This window comes from Saccopteryx leptura, chromosome 1 (genome assembly GCF_036850995.1).
Source record: "Saccopteryx leptura isolate mSacLep1 chromosome 1, mSacLep1_pri_phased_curated, whole genome shotgun sequence".
NCBI lineage: Eukaryota > Metazoa > Chordata > Mammalia > Chiroptera > Emballonuridae > Saccopteryx > Saccopteryx leptura.
Window position 1 is genome coordinate 360,390,959 of NC_089503.1, and position 20,418 is coordinate 360,411,376.

Sequence of the window (20,418 nt, forward strand, 5' to 3'; positions counted from 1 at the left end):
GAATTGGTTATCAGCCATTGAGATTTAATGACTATTGTCTTAGGTCAGGTTCCTTGAAAATAGTCAGTGGAGATTTGCAGGCAGGAAGCTTATTAGGTCGTGTTCTTGAGAACAACGTCTGTAAGAAAGTAGGAGAGGCAACCTTGAGTAAAGGTAGAAGTTGAATTGGAAAGCAGTTGCAACAGAGGTTTCAGCTGCCCTTAAGGGGAGCTCTGGAGTAGGAATGTACAGTTTCCTGAATTGAGGCAAGAAGACCTGGCCTTCGTAACCACTCACACCCCCAGGAAACTCAGGTCAGCACACCACAGCATGGTGAGGCTCGTGGCTACTTCAGTACCTAATTCTTGGGTTCGACTTACCCCTAAGCAAGCTAACGATGTTAGATAAACTACACATATACTGCTACACCAATGATACCCTCCACCACAGTAATAAAAGGGATGAATTGCCCATATTAATAACATAGTTCTACTGTCTTTAGTCAGGAGTGACCTAAAGAAATAGTGCTCCTTAGGTAGATCAGCAAAATACTCATTACATCAAAACTCAGGATGCCAACTTTGTAGATGTGCATCAGCGTGGACCTAAAGAACCACAAGTAATGACATTCAATGATATATTATTAGAACATAGAGCAATGCCCGAGGAGGGTATACCTTGGTATAGAGCACAAGGGTAGATCTTTATATGTCTACTGTAGTTCAAAATGCAGGCACAGGATACCTAACGAACAGAACCCCGGGAAAGGGGAAGTGAAAGAGCAAAGCACTCTGTGGAACTCCAAAGAAGTATTTTACCTGTCTGTTCCATTCTTTGAAACATAAATGTAACAGGCTTCTCTGAGTGGCATAGATATGAAAGTTCTTGGAAAAGCATCATATGTCTAGTATTATTGTTCTGTTTTATCACTGATGTGAGTCTGCTTCTTCTATTGCTACCCTCGGACTAGAAAAATTGCTCACTACTTTTTATTTTATAACATCTCACTAAAAACACTTCATAAAAAATAAATAACAAAAATAAAACACTTCATAAAAATTTAATGATGTTTTCTACAGATATTTCTCTTTTCAATTAAATAAACTTATCTTCTCATGGTTTGGTGCCCTAAGCATTTAATTCTTTCAGGCCCTGTCTTCTGGATCGCCTTCAAAGTTCTCCATGGCTCTATTGGTTAAATTTAATGTGCTGATTTTACTTTTTTAATAGACAGGAAGAATGAAAAAATTACATATTTTTCACCATATAGAATTTTTCTATAAATTATTAGCTGCATATATGTATTTCCATCTACAGGAAAGTCTCAAAAATCATACACTATATCAGTTCACATTTATCAGATATCTATCATGAGTATTAAGGAATACATTTGAGGGAGAGACAATGTTTAGTAAAAGTAAAAATTTCCTCTCATCTAATCCATTTTTCACCTCTCTTCAGACATTTGTTTTTCACATTCATGGTGTAGATACTCAGAAGGTTGCCAAAGGCTGTTGACAGAGTTGTATGGTCACATAGCAGATACTCTGAATTTTATTTACATTCAGTAAATTTATTTCTTCATGCAATTTTGTGTAAACTGGTCCTGTATCAGCTCTTTTAAGAAAATAAAAAGAAAAGGCATAAATCTATTACCTTTTGTATTTAATAGTCCTTCGTAGTCCCTTAACCATGAAATCTAAGGTCTATGTGAGCAGAAATATTTTTGTTTTTAATCACTAATTCTCCCCAGCAACTAATTTAGTGCTAGTATATAGTATGTATGTGCACAACATATATTAATAAATGAAGTAGGTGCACCGATCTCTCCAAAGTCTTCCGGTTGTAAAGTACATATTTCCAGCTCCTAACCTATTCCTCAACTGGCATGATTTGGGAGATCCTCATCATCCTAATTATTCTCTACATTCTTCAATATATCAGATAATCTGTCGCAGACTACAGAAATCTGTATTCCCCTGTGTTGTAAAAGTGCATAACAAAAGAACACACTCAAAGAAGACTGAGTTAGTTTTGTTGTTGTTGTTGTTGTTTTCAGACCATTCTGATTGGGTTTTTAGTCAACTAACTTCCTAGGTCTTTTTCACGTAAACTGCCTGAAATTATTTTAATTGCCTAGTCACACTGCCAGTTTACCACTCTTCGTACTATGTAAACACTCTCAGGAGGTTTAACACATTAAGTGAGGTTCTCAATCATTCACAGCTTGCGGTCTATTTCTTCCTTCAGATATAATTTTCCTCTAACCCCTAGCTGAGAGCAGCATGCTAATGGAATGAGAGTTTTCAAAGACGGGGTAGATGTAGCTGGGCGCACAGTTCAAAAAGTCAGGTCTGGGCACAGCCCCCAGTCAAAGGGCCAAATAGATCAAAGTATTAGGAAATGGAGAAGCAAGGAGCAAGAGGGCCAGGTGGGAGTCAAACACAGCAAGGGCATTTGGAACAAATATTTTCTGTTTGTATATTGTCATTATAAACAATTCAGTAAATTCTAATTAGGCATCTACTGTGGATCATGTACTCTAATAACCTCTAATTATACAGAAGAAGGGGAAAATACAATTCTGCCATGAAAGAGTTTTAGCTTACTAACATGGAAAGTTAAGACATTAAGTGAAGAAGTGTATAGTTAGTAATCTGATGTGTTTCAGGTGAAATAGAATGCAGGGGAAGTGGGCCTTCCTTTTCAAAAGAGGGTCAGAAGAGAACTCTTCAAAGAGGGGATGACCAGAGATACTTGAATGAGGAAGAGCCTGTCATTTGAATAAGGGGGGATGTAAATATAAATATGCACATAGATGTGGTTGTAGACTTAGACGTAAATATACAGGGTGGAGCAAAAGTAGGTTTGCAGTTGTTTGAGTGGGAAATACAATAGTTAATAAATAATAATACAAAAATAAACTGTTTCCCATAGTCACAGCGGTAAGCCTCCTTTTGCCCCACCTTGTATGTCAGCTAAGGAAAGAAGCTGCTGTGAATAATGACTTCTGTAGTAACATGTTTTAAAAGGTGCTGCCAAGTCTGAAGGGCACTGTAACTTTCTGCTAACAGGATGTCAGAACCACACAAGGTTAGGACAGCCTTCTTCCAGGTGCGTCTGCCTGAGCCCAAAGGGCCTGTTTGGAGTGTATGCTGCTCTGTAAAGGAGGGGAGCTTCCACTCAACCGGGTATAGGGGAATCAACTGTCATAGGCTGCTACACATGAACCCTATTTTTGCCTTATTGACTATGTAATCACTTATTTCAATGTATATCTTTAGATAAACTAGAGTGTCTCTCTCTTGCTTCTTAAGCACATAGCATAATAGAATCCATGTTAGATGGTGGTCTTCTGAAACTTTGCCTGATCATTCCCCTAAAATATCTTTAACAGACCAGAAGTTGGGCTAGTACAAGCTACAGATAGGTATGTCTCTTCTGCAAATCCATAAAACACACCTACCTCTACATGGTTCCAGAAACCATTTGTTTGGGCTGACATATATTTATTTTATGATAAATTTCAAAGTTGCATCTAAATTCAAGCCAATGTGAATCGAATGATGTCTAATAATATTGTCGCTACTCTGCTGGGTGCTATAGAGTATAGAAATTTAATCACAAAAATGCCAGTAAAAATGTTGACTCCAGTGAGTGATAGACATGCTGACATATTAGGGGTCAAATGAACTAATTTCTGAAAATTATTTTCAGAAAAAACTAAGATAAGATGATGGTTGGTTGGATGGATGGAGGGATGTATATGTTGGTGAAGTGAATATAGCAAAGCGTTAATTGTAGGATCTAGGTGAGCATGTGACTGCTCACATTGTAAAATTCCTTTAACTTTTTTTTCCTGTACATTTAAAACTGTTGATAATTAAATGTTGTGGGGAAAGAGTTGATCACTGTTTACCTGAATCGTACCATTTAGGTAGGAGTATAAACACTCACACGTGAAATAATTACCATATGTGGGGTACTGGTTATAAGAGCAATGAGGGTTCAGAAAGAAACCAGCATGGATTGACATGTAAGGAAAGAGAGCCTCCTGAAACCTGAAGGTGTAGGACTTTATAAAATGAAGTGGAGGAGAGAGAATATTTCAAGAGGGAAACAGCATGAGCAAACACATGGAGGGTAGAACAGAAAGGCAAGTATTTAGGAACTCAAGACAGCTGCACCTGAAGCAGAATAGTCAAAAATCATCTTAGACATACATGGGGAAGCTAGAATGTGGCAGGCCAAGATGGGTAGAAAAAGACATGGTCCCTTCTTTTAAGTAGGCAGTAATATTTGGGCTCACTAAGTGGAAAAAGAGATCAGATTTACAAACAGAATGGTCAGTCTTATAAAAGTATATAAAGAAAGTTGTAAGATAAATATAAGCACTCAAACAAATGCTAAAGACCCTGAAGGTAGTCATTACTTTGATGATGCAACATAATCGGATAAAAAAAGTTTGAGGCCACTTTTAATAACATGATTTTATTGTACAGTAAAGTCATGTACTAGGAAAGTCAAGTGTCGTGTTTGTCCTGGGGCCATTCAAATTCTCCCTTTCCTAAGACAGGATTCTGCCAACCTCAGCTTCCCCCTCCTACCCCCCCCCCGGGGGGGGCTAGCTCAGCAGAGACCATAGCAGAGCTGCCTGTGGCTCGGGTGTTGTCAGTCCCCTCCCCCCCATTGCACGCCAGCCCCTCCCCCAAGCAGAGAGCAGTGCAGGACCAAAGTCACAGTGGGAACAACAAAATATATTGGAAATATATGGAGTAGCTCAAGAATCAAAATAAAAGCTCAAGAACCAAACTGAGAAAGCACAGAAAGTAGGGTTTGTCCCAGGGATCCAGATCACTCTCTTCAGGACACAATGTGGATAAATTCCAACAGTTCTCAGTACTATTTAAAATGCAGAAACAAGGGAGAGCACATCCGAGGAGACCCGCTGGGGTGTATGCAGCCCACCCCGTGGCCAGAGAAGAGAGGCCGCCTAATTGACAGTCCTGGGAACATAAAATTTTTCCAAGCGAGTAACACAACCTTTGGAAACACACGAAAAGGGAATAATATTAGTATCTACCTTGTGGGGTTGTGCAGAGAGCAACTGAAATAAAACTAATAAAAGGGAACTTATACAGTGTTTTACTATATGGCTAACACTGTGTCAAAGATTGCATAAATATTAAGTCATTTAATCCTTATAATGACTTTGAGATCTAAGCAGTTAAACTTTGCATCTCGTATTTTTTTATTTATCTCAAAATTGACAAGAAACAATTCTCTATCAGGCATTTTTTTGCCTGGGTTCTGAACCCTCATCAAGTTTATTATTGAAAAGTGTCTGTTTGAAAAGCTGAGCCTTGTCTTTTCAGTTACCATTTTTGTGAAGATTCTCGTTTACCCTTCCCCTACTTCATGTTCCTAAGATCAGTTTTTGTGTTTGTTTTATATGGTGTTCTTCTCTCTTTGCCTGAAGGACCACCTCTACTGACAATCTCTGGTCGGAGTAGAATGAGTGAATTATGACCTCTTCCCCCCAAGTAGTTTATAATATCAACACCACAATGTGATCTTGGTGTTTATGTAATAACCTACTTTAAAATTAAAGGTGGTAATGAAAAACATCTTTACCAGGGGAAAGAGGTACTTAATTTTGACATTTGGATAGTTTTAAATAGAGAATAATGAGGGGGGAAGCCATTAGGTGAAATGGCCTGGGGCTGGGGTCAAGGCGTCTGAGGCAGGTGCCTCGCGTTATCATTGACACCCAGCAGGGCTTACTGCAAGAAAGAAAGGAATTTTGCAGTGCCTGGCAAGCTAATCCTGACCACTGCCCCACACCCTTCAAAGAGAATAGAAAAAGTAGAGCGCCACTGAAATAATGACCTCCTGGACGACTGCACCTCATTCCTCGGTGAGACTATGGAGGTTGCAAAGGCGGAAACCATTTCTTGGGCAAGAAAAATTGTGACAGGGGAAAAAAACATACACCAAATCAAATGCAAATGTCAATGTGTGACATGCTGACTTTCTTTTATAGATTAAGTTTGTAAGGAGAAAAGGCAGGGCTTACAATTCAGGTGTTCCTTGTTTTCAAAGAAGGAAGCGTAAGCAGCTTTTTGAATAGACTACTCTCTTATGAGGGGCTTTTTTCCTTCAATAAAAGGAAAGGAAATGAATTCGGCTGGTTTTTTTGTTTTGTTTTGTTTTTGTAAAATAAACGAGAAAGAGAGAATATTATTTGAGCTCCTTTTCAACTCAAATCCATGTTTCAGACTTAAGTTTAGAGGTAGAGGAGAGTGGGCACCAGCTGCGTGTCCGCTCATCTTGCTGCAGGGGGGCTCATGAAGATGGCCGTTTCCTCCCTACTAATAAACCTATCTATAGATAGATGATTGATAGGTGACAGATAGATACGTACTAGATAGATGATACATAGGTAAATGATAAATAAATAGATGATAGTTATTTTTAAAAGTTTTAGAATATCAAACTGCATTTTAAAAAACTTTCCCTTCGATTCCTTTTATGTTCAACCCTGAAATCTAGGTCTCCAAATTGTCCCTGTTTACTGCTAAGCAGGCATAGAAGATTCAAGGTCTGAGCTCCAACCTCAGGGAGCTAATATTCTCAGTTACATTTAAAATCTCTAAAATATATTATATATATATATGTATATTAAAATATACTATTTAACTGTTGTTAATAACTTGTTTTGCCCAAACATTTTTTAAAAAATAGTTATTTTATGGGAAAAACAGAAATTAAAAAAAATTATCTACTATACTAAAATGTTTATATTCACCTTTTTAAGGTTCTCCTGAAAAATGTTTTGCATTGTTAAAAAGTAAAGATTAGGTCGAGTTTCTATTATCAAATGGTGGCTGGATTATTATAAACTGGCTCTTGGCATTTTTAAGTCCATTTTAAAAACAGTTCCAAGTACCTGTAGACAAAGGATGCTCACATTATCATGAAGGTGACCTCCCTGTGCCGCCAGCAGCTGCTGGGCTAACAATGACAGTTGTTTCTGGGATGTCCTGTGTGGCCACAGAGGGAGGTGGCTAAGGGAGGGCGCCCCTCTTCCACGGCATTGATGACAATGAACATAATTTTTCTGGCCAGAGATTATCACAGTGTTGTGCATACAGCTAATCCCTGTAGGACTTAAAAAGTCTAAATTTCGTCTCAGCCACCTTATTTCACATTTTTCAGGAGTTCTATTTTTCACTTGGCTATAATGTCTCCGATCTGGTCTAAATCGTTTACTTCTCCCTTTTATTTTCTTGCTCATCTGAAAGCTAAATCAACCAAACAGCTTGGCACAGTAAATCATATGTTCTCACCACAGAGTTCTATCATATTTTTCAAAGTAAAAAGTCATTCAAAATATTCTATATCAACAGTAAAAAAAAGGAAAAATAAACTTTTTTTTTTCTAAAACGAACAAAAAGAATGTTAAGTACAATAAAGTGATGGATGGTGGATGTCAAAGACCAAAGGGCCAATATGTTTTCATGGCTACATTAAGTAACAAATGAAGCTGCACAGAATTATTCAGCTAAAATTCAAGCTGAGATGAACCATGCCAGGGTACAGCCACTCACCTTACATAACTATTTTACCCTATAGGTGAATTTACATTCCCCCTGAAGAGTTTCCCATCGCTCTGCCATTTTGATAGTATCTTTCTTGGCATTTATAACCAGAAAGCTTTTACTTTGAGTCATCTTGAGGTAATACTGATGGGCAGAAAGCCAATAATGAAAGAACTTTGGCATATCCAAATGTGAACAAAAGCAGACTAATCAAAATCATTTAACCATTAACCAAAATTCTCTATTAATTGATGAGGATATATAAATGGTAATGGAAGGAGACTTGATTTGGGGTGGTGAATACATAATACAATGTACAGATGATGTATTATAGAATTGTACATCTGAAATCTATATAATTTTGTTAACAATGTTGCCCTAATAAATTTAATTTTAAAAGTAAAACAAAAAATTAGTGGGGATGTTGTGAAGTATGCTCCTATTCAATATGGGAGTGATAATGACAGCATAAAAGGAAAATAGAAAAAGACGTGATTTCCAACTGTTGTACAAAGCAATTTTTTTTGACTGGAAAAAACTTCTTGATCCCATTCACTCATTTCTTTTTTTAAAAAAAATAGACTATAGAATACATATTTTCAAAGCTGTGGCAAATGCTATATGATAAGAATTCAGAAAAAAAATGTATAGAAATGTTTGTCCAAATAAGCTTTTCCATTTACTAATTAGTTGTTGAAGAAATGCTAAAGAGAAGACAGCTGCTTTATGAAGAGTCCTTATATTGTAAAGAACATGAGATTGGAAGGTTGTTTAAGGCTTCTAATAAAAAAAAAAACAATCTGTGAATATTTCACTGAAGAATAATGTGACAGCTGTCTTTTTCTTTCTTTGAAAGATCTTTATTTAGTGTTCCAGGCTTCTGTTCTCCTACTTACATTGGGTTCTGTATAACCCGTGCATGTCAGCCACCATGTATATCATCAATGTAAACTGCGCTAGAATTTAATGTTTATTTGGCCTGGGTTGACTGCTCATTAACAATGTCTAGTGTCTATTTGCTTTCCCTGTCTTGGCTTTTGTGAATAACCCTGCAATCCCTTCACTCATTTCAACCCCTTCTCACCTGGCAGCCACCTGTCTGCTCTGTGTGTCTATGAGCCTGGTTTTATTTTCTTTTGTTTTGTTTGGGGGAGATGTTTTTTAGATTTCTCATATAAGTAAAATTATACAGTGTTTGTCTTTCTCTTTCTGACTTATTTTGCTTAGCTTAATACTATCAAGATCCATCTGTGTTATGGTAAATGACAAGATTTCTTTCATAGCTGTGTGTGTGTGTGTGTGTGTGTGTGTACCATATCATTATCAATTCCTCTGTTGATGGAGACTTAGGTTGCTTCCATAGTGTGGCTATTGTAAATAATCCTTTAATAAAAATGAGTGCATATATCTTTTCCAATTAATGGTTTTTTGTTTTCTTTGAATATATATCCTGATGTAGAATTGCTAGATCATATGATAGTCTTATTTTTAATTTTTTTGAGGAAACCTGTTTTCCATAGAGGCTGCACCAATTTATATCCCCATGACAGTTCATGAGTGTTCCTTTTTCTTCACATTCCAACCAATAATTATTATTTCTTGTTTGTTGTTTGTTTGTTTTATAATAGGCATTCTAATAAGTGTGAGGTGATATCTCACTGTGGTTTGATTTGCATTTCCCTTATGATTGTGATCGTGAGCATCTTGTCATGTGCTTCTTGGTCATCTTGTATGTATGTCTTCATATCTCTATACCTGCTTTGTTGAGAGTTTTTATCATAAATAGATGTTCAGTTTTTTCAAATGCTTTTTCTGCATCTGTTGAGATGATCATATGCTATTTACCTTTCATTTTTGTTAATGTGTGTATTATGTTGATTAATTTGCCTTTATTGAACCATTCTTGCAATCTTGGAATAAATTCCACTTGATCGTGGTATATGATTTTTTTTTTTTTTGTATTTTTCTGAAGCTGGAAACGGGGAGAGACAGTCAGACAGACTCCCGCATGCGCCCGACCGGGATCCACCGGCATGCCCACCAGGGGAGGATGCTCTGCCCACCAGGGGGCGATGCTCTGCCCCTCCGGGGCGTCGCTCTGCCGTGACCAGAGCCACTCTAGCGCCTGGGGCAGAGGCTAAGGAGCCATCCCCAGCGCCCAGGCCATCTTTGCTCCAATGGAGCCTTGGCTGCGGGAGGGGAAGAGAGAGACAGAGAGGAAGGAGGGGGTGGGGGGTGGAGAAGCAAATGGGCGCTTCTCCTATGTGCCCTGGCCGGGAATCGAACACGGGTCCCCCGCACGCCAGGCCGACGCTCTACCACTGAGCCAACCGGCCAGGGCCGGTATATGATTTTTTTTAACGTACTATTAAATTTGGTTTGTTAATATCTTGTTGAGAATTTTTGCATTGATGTTCATCAGGGATATTGGCCTGTAATTTTTATGTGTATGTGGTATCTTTCGTTATGGTATAACGGTAATGTTGGCTTCTTTTTTTCTTTTTTTTTTTTAAGTGAGAGGAGGGTAGATAGAGAGACAGACTCCCACATGTGCCCCAACCAGGATCCAACCAGCATCCCTTGTCTGGGTCCAGTACTCAATTCAACAGAGCCATTTTTGACATGTGGGGCTGATGCTCGAACCAGTCGAGCCACTGGCTGTGAAAGAGGAAAAGTAAGAAGGGAGAGAGGAGAAGGGAGAGAAGCAGATGGTCGCTTCTCCTGTATGCCTTGACTGGGGATTGAACCTGGGACATCTGCACGCCAGCCCAACACTCTACCTGCTGAGACAACTGATCAGGGCCTCTGGCTTCTTAAAAAAGGTTTGGAAGTGAGTCTTTTTGTTTGTTCGTTTGTTTATTTGTTTGGTTTTTGTTTTTTGGGTGTTTTCTGAAGAATTTAGGAAGGATAGGAATTAAATTCCCTTTGAATGTTTGGTAAAACTTACCTATCGAGCCATCTTGTCTTACACGTTTCTTGGTTGAGAGATTTTTTATTACTGCTTCAATCTTCTTACTAGTAATTGGTCTATTCAGATTTTCTATTTCAGTCTAGGGAATTTGTGTGTTTCTAAGAATTTATTACTTTCTTCTAGATAGTTCAATCCGTTGGATTCTCAGCCTCCCATGTTACTTTACACTTACTTCTTTGGTATCAATTGTAATTTCTCTTTCATTTCCAATATTATTTACACGGGCCCTCTCTTTTTCTTTCTTGATGAGTTCAGCTAAAGGTTTATCAATTTTATTTATCTCTTCAAAGAACCAGCTCTCAGTTTCATTGATCTTTGCTATTATATTTTTAGCCTATGTCTCAATTACTTCTCTAATCTTTATTATTCCCTTTTTTCAACCAACTTTGGCTTTATTTGTTCTTCTTCTTCTACTTCCTATTAGTATAAAGTTATATATTTTGAGATTCTTTTAAGGAAGCAGTTCTTAATGGGTACACAAGAACTGTCACCACTATGCCCAGTAGGAGCAGGTGAAAATGTCCATCTCCTAGTCTTCCGTGAAATGGGTTTGAATAAATATTTTATAAGCTATTGTAATTACAAGCCTGATGATCAGGCTTGTAATTTTTATGCATATAGGGACTATCCGTGATCCTCCAAAGTGCTTGGCAGAGCTGGAGGACCCTTCTGACACCTTCTCCTTCCAGCATGCTCAACAATAAAACCACTGAAAATAACTGGTACACACATGTGGCACTCCAGCTTTTACAGTTCCCAATGAGAGATGCCCCTCAAATTACCTTACCCTGTTAACCAACAGCACTTGCATTCACGAGTCCCACAAAACTATAGCAAACAAAAAAATAGTTTTTAAGTTGGTACAGGAGAATCACCATCCAGTGGTTATACACTGAGGCTAAACAGAGGAAGAAATTAAAATGCCCATCTCCCAGTTTCTCCCTGGAAAGGGATTAACTCTAACTAGAGGATCAAGCTTCTAATCAGCCTGATTTAAGTGCTGACTATAAGCCTTCCCTTTGGGACATTTATGAGTCTTGGCACATCGTCAGCCATTGGAGACCACTAAAAACAAAGTACTTGTACAATCGCACTGTTTTGAGAGACAAGCAGGAGTTCAAACCAGACTAATTAACAAGGGTCATTTCCTAAGCAATACTTCTCTATCAATAGTGGGTAAGGTGGATTTTTTTAGCTAACATGCAGAAACCAACTCAGAGAGTCAAGGAAGTGAAGAAATAAAGAAATATGTTGGGGCCAGTGGTAGAGCGTCGGCCTGGCGTGCAGAAGTCCCGGGTTCGATTCCCAGCCAGGGCACACAAGAGAAGCGCCCATCTGCTTCTCCACCCCTCCCCCTCTCCTTCCTCTCTGTCTCTCTCTTCCCCTCCCGCAGCGAGGCTCCATTGGAGCAAAGACGGCCTGGGCGCTGGAGATGGCTCCTTGGCCTCTGCCCCAGGTGCTAGAGTGGCTCTGGTCGCAACAGAAGCGACGCCCCAGAGGGGCAGAGCATCGCCCCCTGGTGGGCAGAGCGTCCTCCCCTGGTGGGCATGCCGGGTGGATCCCGGTGGGGTGCATGCGGGAGTTTGTCTGACTGTCTCTCCCCGTTTCCGGCTTCAGAGAAATACGAAAAAGGAAAAAAAAAAAGAAATATGTTGGCCTGACCTGTGGTGGCACAGTGGGTAGAGCATTGACCTGAAACACTGAGGTCGCTGGTCCATAACTCTGGGCTTGCCTGGTGGAGGCACATATGGGAGTTGATGTTTCCTGCTCCTCCCCTTCTCTCTCTCTCTCTCTCTCTCTTTCTCTCTCTCTCTCTCTCTCTCTCTCTCTCTCTCTCTCGCCCGCGCGCGCACGCTCTTTCTCTCCCCCTTCTAAAATGAATAAATAAAATCTTTTAAAAAAAAGAAAAGAAATATGATCCAAACAAAAGACCAAGATAAATTTTCAAAAACCAATCTTAATGAAACACAAATAAGTGATTTATTCAATTGAGAGATCAAAATAATAGAAGAGGTCAGGAGAGCAATGCTTGAACAAAGTGAGAATCTTAACAAAAAGATAGAATATATAAAAAGAACCTAAAATAAATAAGAGAATTATGAATACAATCACTGAACTTTATTCTCTTCTTTTTTATTGACTTTATAGTGGTGACAATGGTTAACAAAATTATACAGGTTTCAAGGGCACAATTACACAACATATCATCTGTATGATGTATCGTGTGATCACCACCCCGAGTCAAGTTTCCATACAGCACTATTGATATTTACCTCTTCATACCTTCCTCTACCTCCTCTCACCTCTTCTCTCCCCAGCAATCACCACACTGTTTCTGTGCCAATGAGTATTTTTCTCTTTTTTAAAATTTTTTGCTCAATCCCTTCACCCTCCCTGCCTAGCCCCTTACAGCTGTCAGCAACACATGAACAAAATGAGAATTTCAACAAAGAGATAGAATATATAAAAAGTATCTAAAAGGAATCACTGGACTGAAGAATACAATAACTGAACTTTTTTAAAAATTGAATAGAGTTTCAACAGCAGACTGTGTTAACAAGAAAGTGGAGAAAAGGGAGCATTTGTGCACTGTGGGTAGTAGTGTAAACTGGCACAGCCAGTATAAAAAACAGGATAGAGTTTCCTCAAGAAATTAAAAACAGAACTACCATATGATCCAGCAATTTCACTTCCAGGCACTTATCCAAAGGAAATTAAATATCTTCAAAAGTTATCTGTATTCCCATATTCATTGCAGCCTTCTTCACAATATCCAAAGCATTGAAACAATGTAAATATATGACAGATAAATATATATATAATATGTATAATATTCCATTGGAGAAAGATATATATATATGGAATGAAACTTTATATATATATACATATATATGTGTGTGTATATACATATATCCAGTGGAATATTATCTAACCTTAAAAAAAAAAATAAGGAAATCCTGCCATTTGATTCAACATGAGTGAACCTGAAGGGCCTTATGCTAAATGAAAGAAAAATAATGCATGCTATCACTCATATGTAGAATTATTTAAAGAAAAAGTTTGAGGCCCTTGCCGTTTGGCTCAGTAGTAGAGCATAGGCCTAGTGTGTGGATGTCTCAGGTTTGATTCCAACCATTTGCTTTTCCCTCTTCTCTCATCCTCTCTCTCTCTCTTCCCCTCCCAGAGTCTCAATTGTTTCTTGCACATCAGCTCTAGGCACTGAGGTTGGCTCCCTGGAGCCTCCACCTCAGGTGCTAAAAATAGCTCGGTTACAAGCATGGCCTCAGATGGGCAGAGCATCAACCCCAGATAAGGGTTGCCGGGTGAATCTGGTTGAGACTCATGTGGAAGTCTATCTGCCCTCCTCTCACTTGGAAAGGAAGAGAGGAAAAAAAGGAAGGAATAAAGGGAGGGAGGGAGGGAGGGAGGGAAGGAGGGAAGGAAGAAGAAGGAGGGAAGGAAGGAAGGAAAGAAGGAAGGAAGGAAGGAAGGAAGGAAGGAAGGAAGGAAGGAAGGAAGGAAGGAAGGAAGAGAGAAAGAAAGAAAGAATGAAAAGAAATAAAAAAGGGGGAGGGAGGGAGGGAGGGAGGGAAAAGGAAGGAAATAAGGAAGGAAGGAAGGAAGGAAGGAAGGAAGGAAGGAAGGAAGGAAGGAAGGAAGGAAGGAAGGAAGGAAGGAAGGAAGGAAGGAAGGAAAGAAGGGAGGGAGGGAGGGAGGGAGGGAAGGAAGGAAAGAAGGAAGGAAGGAAGGAAGGAAGGAAGGAAGGAAGGAAGGAAGGAAGGAAGGAAGGAAGGAAGGAAGGAAAAAAATAGGGAGAGGGAGGTAAGGAGGGAGGGAGGGAGGAAATAAAGAAGGAAGAAGAAAGAAAGAAAGAAAGAAAGAAAGAAAGAAAGAAAGAAAGAAAGAAAGAAAGAAAGAAAGAAAGAAAGAAAGAAAGAAAGAAAGAAAGAAAGAAAAAAGGAAAGAAGGGAGGGAGGGAAGGAAGGAAAGAAGGAAGGAAGGAAGGAAGGAAGGAAGGAAGGAAGGAAGGAAGGAAGGAAGGAAGGAAAGAAGGAAGGAAGGAAGGAGGGAAGGAGGGAGGGAGGAAGGAAGGAAGGAAGGAAGGAAGGAAGGAAGGAAGGAAGGAAGGAAGGAAGGAAGGAAGGAAGGAAGGAAGGAAGGAAGTTTGAAATGATAGAAACAGAGTAGATAGTGGTTGCCAGGGCCTTGAGAGCTGAAGGTGTACAGAAATAGGGAGAGGTTGGTAAAAAGGTATAAACTTTCAGTTATAAAAAGAATAACATGGCAACATTAGTAGATTACATTTTATTGTACATTTGAAATTTGCTCAGTGTAGAACTTACAATTTTATAAGAAATGTATATATACAACATGAGCATAGTTGAGTGGAGGTACTTTAAAAAAAAAATGATGCTGATATAGCATTCTATGGGACAGCCCAAGGAGATATGGATTCACTGGAGGCAAGTCAACTGATAAAAGCTTGAAAACAAAGCTCAGGAAAAATAAACTAGTGGGTGTTTAATGACCAAAAATATGTGTAAAGGACAAATTTGATAAAGAAGTCCAGGGAGAAATAAAGAGAAGCCTCTAAATTTAACTCAAGTGTACATGGACTATGGCTTCTATTCAGTCACAAGGAACACATCTGGAGAGGTAAGGAGGGAACTGCATGGCAGGATACTCTGTGTGAACAAAATGGACAATGGAGAAAGATGTATCTCAGGTTATCTGTGCTTTCAATAGAGATTACTTGGACTCTACCACAGAAATTAGTCCTGAAGTTAAATGCTTTTGGAATAAAGCAGGACATCTTTATTGCTTATTTTTCAGCAACCAGCTAATTTCATAAAGTGGTACACCAAAAAGTTCAATTTTGTTACTAAAGAAAAAGCAAGTCAGCCTGACCAAGTGGTGGCGCAGTGGATAAAGCATCAGACTGGTACACAGAGGACCCAGGTTCAAAACCCCAAGGTTGCTGACTTGAGTGCAAGCTTATCTGGCTTGAGCATGGGCTCACCAGCTTGACCCCATGGTTGCTGGCTTGAGTCCAAGGTCGCCTGCTAGCTTGAGCAAGGAGTCACTCACCATGCTCTGGCCCTCTCGTGATGGCACATAGGAGAAAGCAATCAACGAACAACTAAGGTGCCATAACTAACAGTTGATGCTTCTCATCTCTCTCCCTTCCTATCTGTCTGTCCTTATCTGTCCCTCTCTCTGTCTCTCTTTCTGTCTCTGTCATAAAAAAAAGAAAGAAAGAAAAAGCAAGTCATTATTGTAGAAATATTTATGCAAAGGTCCACATGAAATTTTCACAGTCATGGAACTACTATTATTCCCTGATTTGGGTCAGGTCACAAATTAAATTTACAAGTGACCCCAAGTCCATTCCATCAATAACCAAGAAAATGACATGCTGCCTTATAATTCTTACTTTTATAATTACAGAGAAATGTCTGCTCTCACTCATCATTAATATGATAAATTATATGTTGATGAACTTTCCAAAGGACAGAGGTTTCTCCAACAATTTTTAAGTTTTCCTGTTTACACTGGAATTTTAGACACTGAAAGGGAACATTCAGAGGAGTGTTTAGTGATTTTCAGCTGCATGAAAAGAAAAGACAGGTAACATATTGTACAAAGAGAGTGAGAAGAAGCTAAAATTATTTGAACATAAAAAGAAAAAAGAAATAATTATGTTTACTTTGGATTCCAGCTGAGATACAGACCTATTTTTTTTCTTTCTGCTTTAGATATCAACTTCTAGCTAGAACTATTAAGATCTCCAATTAACAAATGGATTTAAGAAATTTCAAAGTAAGGAAGATAAAAGAGAGGCAACACATTTTTCATCCTAGTCCATATTTTGTCTCGGTTTCTTCTATTTGCATCCCACAGGAGGAAATTGATATGTACTGCAGATGGTTACTGCCTTCTGAACATGTAAGACCTGGGACACAAAGGGAACTCTGGAGCTTGCTGATTTATTGCTTTATCATTTTTAGTGCCTCCTGTGTTCCTCCTCAAATCCATGGCAGGCTATAGGACATATTAAAAGGCAATATTTTCTGTATTACCTTTTTAAAGAAAAAAGCACTTACCATTTCTACGTACAAAGCATTATCTTTTAGCTCACTGATGAGCAACACAGAAGCCTGCTTTTTAGACCTGCAATGGAGGTGAATATATTTTCCCCATTCTCAACCAACTTTTGAATTTGTAATCACCATGATTCTTATTTTCCTGAGAACTGCAGTTATTTTAGCTGACATTCTTCTCTTAAGAGAAATGTGCTTTTTCATACACACACACACACACACACACGCAGAGAGATCCATGCTGGAACTGGCTTCAAATTGTGCAGGTTCATGAGATCCTCTCTGTCAGCGTCATCAGCTCCAATGCCCATTATCTGAAGAGATAAAAGTAAACCAGGCACCACCCCAACCCAAAAGGATCAGAAAGCTTAAAGGCATTGGTTATTACAAATGCAGTAACTATACACTTAGTAAATGACAATGATTGAATTTATTATTTATTATTATTATTATTATTCAGTGAGAGGAGGAGAGGCAGAGACACAGCCTCCCACACACACCTGACCAGATCCACCTGGCAAGCCCACTAGGAGGAGATGCTCTGCCCATCTGGAACGTTGCTAAGCAACTGAGCTCTTCTTAGCACCTGAGGTAGAGGCCATGAAGTCACGCTCAGCTTCCAGGGGCAGCTCACTTCAATAGAGCCATGGCTACAGGAGAGGGAGGGAGAGAGAGAGGGAGAATCAAGAGGAGAAGTGGTGGAGAAGTAGATGGGCGCTTCTCCTGTGAATCCTGACTGGGAATTGAACCCCGGACTTCCACATGCTGGGCCAGTGCTCTACCACTGAGCCAACCAGCAAGGGGCTGATTGAATTTAAAAAGAGATAAAGACCTACTCTTGAGTCTATTCTAAATGTTTCCTAAGTTCATTTCATAGTCCAAAATCTGATTCCAAATTGTAATATAGTCTACGGCCATACCACCCTGAATGCCCCTGATCTCGTCCAAATTGTAATATGAAAACTTCCATTTAAACCTGTTTTGTTTGTTTCCCTCTGCCCCCCACCCCGCCCCACCCTAGCACCCTTAACCATTTTATGTCATTCCAGATTGCCATAAGTTCTAGGGCAGGGGTTAATGAATATTTCCTCTAATGGGAAAATGGTAAATACTTCAGACTTTTTGGGTCATTAAAATGTACGTTGCTGCTCCTCTGTTGAGCTGTTGTAGCTACAGAGGTACCATAGATAATACATGAATAAATAGATATGGCTGTGTTTCTTGCATGACAGATTTGGCTCTCATTCTTTAGTTTTTTAATCTCTGCCCTGCAGTGCAAATTAATATCTTCTATCCTAATTATGCATTACATTAAGATTTGTGAAACATCTTGGGATTTATATGAAGAACCCAAAACACTAATTTGAAAGAGTAGGTTCACTCCTATGTTCATTGCAGCATTGTTTACAGTAGCCAAGACATGGAAACAACCCAAGTGCCCATCAGTAGGTAAGTGGATAAAAAAGCTGTGATGCATTTACACGATGGAATATTCTCAGCCATAAAAAAAAAAGCAATGAAATCTTACCATTTGTGACAGCATGGATGGACATAGTGGGTATTATCCTCAGGGAAATAAGTCAGTCAAAGAAAGACAAATATCATCTGATTTTATTTATATATGAAATCTAAAGAACAAAATAAAGGAACAAAAAAATTAGAACAGACTCATAAAAACAGAGAGTAGCCTGGTGGTTGCCAGAGGGGAGGGGAACTGGGGGACTGGGTGAAAGAAGTGAAGGGATGAAGAACTACAAATTAGTAGACTACAGAATAGTCACAGGAAAGCATAGGAAATACAGTCAGTAATGTTGTGATAACTATGTGTGGAGCCAGTTGGGCACCGAAGTATCGAGGGGAACACTTTGTAAAGTATATGATTGTCTAACCACCAAGCTGTACACCTGAAACCAATATAAAATAAAATTGAAAAGTTAATAAATAAAATTTTTAAACTGATTAAATATGTTAGAAAATAGATTAACATTAGAAAATAGAAATATGTGCCTATAAATCTTAAATACTTTATCTAAATGCTTGCTTAAGACAATACTATAAAGTCCATTAATTTTCACAAAATAGACTGTTTTCTGAAACACTGAGTTACCAATTGCGCACTCACTATTAAATGAAAGTTCATTCCAATAACAATTTCAAATCCACGTTACATTTAAGTAATTTTGTTTCTCAACCCTGCTCCCCACAGCAGTGCGAGTTATTCTGAGGCATCTTCATATATTACCACATTAAAACAAACACACGAAATAGAAACAACAAAGATTTTAGTGGAAATAGCAAATTTTTTGCTGGATTTAAATATAGCAGGTTTGAACTCCTAATTTCCATACTATGGTGATTGCAAAGATAAACCAGTTATATATTTTTTTAAATTTCTTCCCCATATGTTTACCAAAAATATGTTTTTCAATTATAATTTAGAATATCTGATTAAAAACTTCCAATTAACCTCACAAGTTTTATCACACCATATGTCTTTACTATCTTTGTTTTGTTTTCTATTCAATAATAATATTTGTTATCCAAAAATCTTCAAATAGAAAACATTTGCAACCTTATATAAATTTTACAAAAATATTGTTTTTTGTTTGTTCATTTGTTTCTAGTAAATGAATTCTTTGGGATGATTGGTTCACAGAACCATACAGGTTTCAGGTGTACAACGCAATAAAACACCATCTGCACACTGCATCCTGCGCCCTCGGCCCCAAGCACAGGCTCTCTCCATCCCTATCCCTCCTTTTACTCGCCAACAGTTAGCTCCCTCTTTTTCCCTCTGGCTATCGCCACACTGTTGTCTCTGTCTATATGTTACATTAAGTGTTTTTTTGGCTAATCCCTCACCTTCTTTCATCCATTTTCCAGCCCTTCACCATTTACAAATCTAAACAAAAGGAAAGAGAAAGAAAAGTGTTTTTCTTGGAGAACTTGCAGAGAACCACAATGCTGTACATAGTGCTATTCAAGGATTTTGTCTTCCCATCTCTTTTAGTACCAGTGCTATGAAGTTATCTGAGAAAAAATTAAGTAGAAGTGGAAATAAGGATTTCAGAACTAGACCTTATTGTGTGTGTGTGTGTGTGTGTGTGTATGTGTATTGTATGTTTCCGAAGTTAGAAGCAGGAAGGCAGTCAGACAGACTCCCACATGCGCCCAACCAGGATCCACTCGACATACTCGCCAGGAGGTGATGTTTTGCCCATCTGGGGCGTTGCTCCATTGAGACAGAGCCATTCTAGCACCTGAGGCAGAGGTCATGGAGCCATCCTCGGCTCCGGAGCCAACTTTGCTCCATAGAGCCTTGGCTGTGAGAGGGGAAGAGAGAGAGAGAGAGAGAGAAAGGAGAAGGAAAGGGTGGAGAAGCAGATGGGTGCTTCTCCTGTGTGCCCAGGCCAGGAATCGTACCCGGGACTTCCACACACTGGGCTGATGCTTTCTACCATTGAGCCAACCAGCCAGGGCTAGACCTTATTTTAGCATTAACTTTTCATTCTGCATATCTGAATTTTTCAAATTGTGGATAATTCCAAACTGTTAACATTTATAGCTCCTTAACTTTATATCTTGTAACCTAAAGTCTTGCCCCCAAAGACAAAGCCAGTTCACTCACAAAAAAATTTTTCAGGAAAATATTCTTGACTGTTAAAATAATGGCAACCTTACATCCATTTTAACTCATTTTAAGACCTCACCGCCTATTTTTATAGCAGTTAGTTCCCAATATATTTGGACAAATTCCAGGTTCTCA

The 20,418-nt window shown here is 38.8% G+C and overlaps 1 protein-coding gene across 1 annotated transcript in view; it reads left to right on the forward strand.

Annotated features, from left to right (window-relative positions):
• Positions 1-20,418, forward strand: part of EYS (eyes shut homolog) — a 1,965,296-nt gene that overhangs the window by 1,680,038 nt on the left and 264,840 nt on the right. The window lies entirely within an intron of this gene.